Source organism: Ursus maritimus (assembly GCF_017311325.1).
Source record: "Ursus maritimus isolate PB19 chromosome X unlocalized genomic scaffold, ASM1731132v1 scaffold_X1, whole genome shotgun sequence".
In the NCBI taxonomy this organism is placed as follows: Eukaryota; Metazoa; Chordata; class Mammalia; order Carnivora; family Ursidae; genus Ursus; species Ursus maritimus.
In genome coordinates this window covers 118249661-118255171 of record NW_024423319.1, presented here as the reverse complement: position 1 = coordinate 118255171, position 5511 = coordinate 118249661, and positions in this window count along the sequence as shown.

Below are 5511 nucleotides of genomic sequence, written 5' to 3'. Positions count from 1 at the left end.
GCCCCAAGTGAGTAGAAGGGAGGCCCCCAGACCTCCAAGGCCTGGGAACGGGTAAAATGAGGTGACCGCCCTCTCCCCCGGGAATTGTTTGGGTCCCAGGAGTCAGCCCCAGGCGGGCCGTGTCTGCAGCTCGGGTGGGGTGCCGTCCTCCCGGCCCTCCTTCCTCTCCGTGGTGGCCCGGGGGCGGACGGACGCGGCGGCGCCCATCCTGGCCCCCGCGCGGTTTCCCGGCGAGGCCGGAGGAGGGAGGTGGTGGAATGGGAAGAGGGAGGAGCGCGCGGGGCGGGAGGGGAAGGAGAAGGAGGAGCAGCGGCTGGGAGTGGGGGGGGGAGAAGGAGCCTCGGGCTGGGGAGCCGGAGGAGCAGCAGCAGGAGGAGGTGGGGGCTCGGGGGTAGAGGAGCGGGTAGCGGAGGAGCCCCGGGGGAGCTTGGAGGCGGAGCAGCGGAGGGAGACTGCAAGGCTAGCAGCAAAGACAGGAGGTGCAGCCGAGGGGGACCGAGAGGAGGGGGCGGAGCAGCGGGAGAGGGCGGGGACTGCGCGCGCCCCGCCCCTCCCGACCGGGCCGCGCGGAGGAACGAAGATGGCCGGGCGCGCCGCAGGAATTGAGGGGCCGCCGGCACCGGCGGCGGCGGCGGTGGCGGTTCCGGGGCTGTGACTCCACGCGTGGCGGCGATCCGAGCGAGCCGGGCGGGCGAGCGGGCGGCGCGGGCGACAACGCGCAGGGTCGGGCCGGCGGCGGACGGGCGCCGGTGCGCGGGCGCCGGGCGGAGGATGCACCGGGCGCGGCGGGCGGCTCCCGCGGCCGCCCCGCGCCCCAGGCGCCGGGCCTTAGTGCTGGCGGAGAGGCGGCGCGCGCGGGGCGGCCGGGCGGCGGCGCGGGGCTCGTGCGGTCATGCCGTGGCTGAGCGGCGGCCGGCGGCGGCGCGGGGAGGAGCCGCGGAGGCCCCACGGGAGCCGCCGCCGTCCGCGCAGCCCTCGAGCCGCCGCCGCCCGCTGCCGGCCCCGCGCCCCCGCGCCCTCCGCGCCGCGCCGCCGCGGGCGGAGAGCGCCGAGCTGCCGCTGCCCGCCGGCTGGGAGGAGGCGCGCGACTACGACGGCCGCGTCTTCTACATCGACCACAACACGCGCCAGACGTCGTGGATCGACCCCCGACCGGTAAGGGCGGGGCGCGGACCGGGCAGGATCCGGCGCTCCATCCCTTGGGCTCTGGGAGGGATCGAGGACGCCGGGAGGCCTCGGGTCTGGGCGAAGATCGCCTGTCTTCGGGGCCCCGGACGGGATCCGGGCGCCCGCCCCCACCCTGGGGCCTTCGCGAGGATCGAGGCGCCCTCTCCGGCCTCGAGTCCCCGGAGTGCGGAGCCCCGGCGCCTCCCGGCTCCCCGCTGCGGGGCCGACACAGTGACTTGGTTCCCTCACGTCACCCCTGACCGGCCTCTGGAAGCTGGGCGCCTGGAATTTCTCTCCCAGGGCTGACGGATGGCTCTCTTTCCTTTTCCGCTGCGGCCTCGCCCATCCCTCCCGGGCCTCGGCGGCCCACCGGCCGCGGTGGCAGATGAGCTGTCATCTTGAGCATAAACGTGCGCTCCAGCTTCGTGGTGTGGGTTCCTTGTCTGGCGCCTCAACCCAGTTTCCATCCAAAAACTGGTGCCAGATGGGCCACTTCAGGGATTCCCAGTTCTTTGGAGTTGGGAGAGCCTGCTCCCAGACTATGATGGTTGCTCTTTAGCGCCTTTAAAAACTGGGCTAAAATTCATTGAAATAGCCTTGTGCACTGCAGCCAGAATGGAATATGATTAGACCCATATGCTTTTGGAGTAAACGAAAAACAAGAGTTGAATTTCAGGTTTCCTTTTTGTGCAAGATGAATAGGGCACTAAGTTGTCTTATTATTCATGTGAGTATATCCCATGGAGTAAAAATGGATTCTTCTAAAAGCACTACCAGATTGTATTTAATTAAGTCCATGTAATGATGCTTTCCTTAGCGTTCTGTGTGATTGCTGGTTTCAGTGGTTCCGCTTTTTGGAGAGATGCCTCTGTGTGTGTGTGTGTGTGTGTGTGTGTGTGTGTGTGTGTGTGTGTGTGTGGGAATTCTGTTGAAACCAAGTGTTTCTAGTGGTTACTTGATATCTTGTCCTATGGGGAGCAACTTGTCTCTGCACTGGGCCTGAGTGCCAGAAAGGAAATACTGTAGGCTTCCCAGTGATTTTAAGACTTGAAAAGGCCCAGTGTGATGACACTGCTCCTGCTTCCTCCTTACCTGCACAGGAAAGGCAGTGCTGCATGGCACTGGCGTTTGAAAATAAACTTTGGAGGAGGGAAGCTGTTGAATTATTGTTTGAAGAATCTCTCTGGGTTCAGATAGGAAAAACAAAACAAAGCAAAACGATCGTGTTTCCCTGACATTCTCCCCTGAACACAGCTAACTTCTGACTCAGAAACTTAGATAAATCCTAGCACAGTTTTATGGGTTAAAAAGATGTTTAGTTATTTTGAAAATCAGGTGAGATCATATAATAATTTTAACCAAAGGCTAGAGCCACAGCTGTTGATCAAGCCTTGGATGGTTCTGGAATTGTAGAACTGCTTGGAGCGTGGTGCCCTTTATGCTGTATGTCTGTTAAAAACCCAAACAACTGGAAAATGAACCAATTAAAAATACTGTTTGGCTTAGAAAAGGCTAAGGCTCATTTTATGAGGGTAATATAAAACAGTTGTGGTTACATTGGAGTGGGGATTCAAGATGAAAAATATAAATGTGCAAATTTCCATTTTAATGGTATGACCCAGGACAGAGGTGAGCAGACCCTACAGGAGTCAGCTTGTAGAATCTTCCTTTCTGTGTGTTTTATACACATTTCCTATGTTCTTTTTCCAGAAATCCATTTGTGTTACTTGATGACGTTTTCACCCTTTTCAGACATCACTTATGTTATAGATTTTTTGAAAGTCCCATTTCTAATGCTAAAAGTGTCAATCGAGTGAACAAAAGTGCATATTTTACATTTTTGTAAAGTAAAAACACGTGTATACTTTCATGAAACATTGTTTTTATAGTGAGTGAAAATTCAGCTGGGGACAGCTTGCACTTCAGCTCCCATAATACCTTGCCGAAATATGTATGAATGTTCAGCAAGCCACAAACACATTTAAGTGGAGTCTCCCGAAGGGTGTAAATGGCGTATGGTGTAATAGCCATTCTTCTTCCTCTTCAAAACAGAACCCTGCCGATTTTTATGGGTGGCTGATTATCCTTTAAAGTTGTAATTGATTTTTATTATATGGAAAAAACTGTTTGTCGGAGCACATCTTCTCCATGTGCATCTGACAGTTAAAATCGTTTTTGAGTTGTGTTTGATTCACACAACTGGAAGATGGTGTTCAGGGACTTTCTCCAAACAGCTTCCAAATAGAGAACTGAGAGGAGGGTGGCAAATAAATAAATAAATAAATAGGTTTTTAAAGAAAATGAAATTAGGAAGGAATAAATGAAGCGTAGTAGGTGAGGCGAAAATTGTTGCTGACTTAAAACATTATTTCATATACAATTTAGTAAAAACTGCAATGGCGTAAACTATGCTCCTATAAGCAAATAAGTGAGGGCCGAGGGTTGTAAAATAATCTCTTGTAGAGTTTTATAGTGATTCCATTCAGCGTTGTGTTTAGCAGCATTTGATACTGGCGGCTCAGGGTGTGTTGGTAAATTACTGGAGTGGTAATTTCTTTTCAGGTCACAACCAAAAGGTTGCAAGCCTAAGGAAGTAATCTTTACAGATGTGGCTTCAGATGTATAAAAAACTCGTATTTTCAAACGGAGTTTTTGGGTTTGATTTTGAACCCACCTTAGGCTTCAATTCACTATCTCCTGCAGCTCTGTACCGTCTGTATAATTTGATAGTTTCCTGCCACTGTATCCAAAGACCTTGTTAAAAATATCAAGTTGATTGTTTCTGTGCTGGTAGTTTCTGTGGGTGAGTCTTGTGTGGTTTCCATTAGTCGCACGTGTGATTTTATGTATATTAACTCAGAGTTCAGCGACCACTCTGTACAGAGATATTTGCTATTTAGGCAGAAAACATGGGAAGAACATTTTTGCCTCCTTTGGAAAAAATGTTGTGCCTTTGACAGTTGTATATATGTGCTTCCTGTGGGATTGTGTTGACGTTATCCTATAGATGGACTGAGTGATTGAATACTTCATGCTCTGTTTCGTGGAGCTCAGTTGAGATTACAATACTGGAATGCCAACCTCCAGCAGTTTAAGGATGGTGGATCGTATCACATTTGAGATCAAAGCAGAATGTAACTAATCCTGATGATGGTGGAAGGCCCGGATTATATCATGACATAAACTTTTAGGGACCCATTTGTTCTCGAGATGGGGTTTGACCTGCTCCAGTTGGAGGAGTTCTGTGGTATATTAACATTCCTTTGAACAAGCTATTGTTTTATGGAGAAAACAATCCATGGTTTGGGAATTTGCCAGGCCGAGCCCCATATAACAGAGCTCAAATGACATCATTGCCACCTTCTTGCACTTTATTTGTATTAATTAATAAGCTGTTTACTATATTACTCCACAGAGTCTATTTCTGGATTATATCAAACTTTCTGATAAACAAACAATGATTTCTCTGTTTTTCATATTTTAAGATTATCAGTACTGCTCTGTATGAACATCAGGAGTGTCTTGCTTTTAAGGCCTAAGGGGTGGGCTCCTGGAAGAATCTTTGTCCGTTTAGATTGTCAACAATCATTTCTTGGTTTTCTTTCTTTTCTTTCTTTCTTTCTTTCTTCTCCTTCCTTCCTTCCTTCCTTTTTTTTTTTAAGAAAAGTGAATGGAAAAGTCATTTCTGAAAATAGATCCCGGATGTTTAGAAATCTCTAAGTTTCCTTTTCTCCCTTTTCACTCTGATTTCGAAGTGGAAATAACGTGTTCCACCTTCTCTGGTAGGTTCTGCTCCAGGAGCCCACGTTCAAGCATTAAATGTTAAAAGCCACCTGGAGAGCCTGGTGAGCTGCTTCTAGCCCAGGTCCTTCGCCGATGTTGGTTGCCTTTCTAATACCTTCAATAAAATTAATCTGATGGAATATAGCAGAGTCACATTCTCCTGAATTCAGTTATTCCCATTTAAATCCAGTAAAATGAAGAGATATTTACAGAGATTCTTGGCCTCCCGAGTTCTGGGAGGCAGATGGAGACCCAACTTTTCTGGGAGATGGGGGATAGACATACAAAATGAAGATGGTTGCCACGAGGTGGTGATGGCTTCTGAGAAAGGAGGAGGGCTCATTTGGGGGGTGTCTTTATTTTCTTCCATTGATTTCCTTTGTTGAAGGTTTCTCCTGGGCTTTCTGGGAGCTGGGGAGGAAAAGGAGGAATGTGAAGAAAGTGCCGGAGGCAGGAAGTGCCTGTGGGCTGTTTGGGATCAATGAGGTCAGTTTCACCTACCCAGCGTCTTTGTGTGAGGGAGCTGAGACTTGGGCAAGACCGTGAAGAGCTTGGAACCCT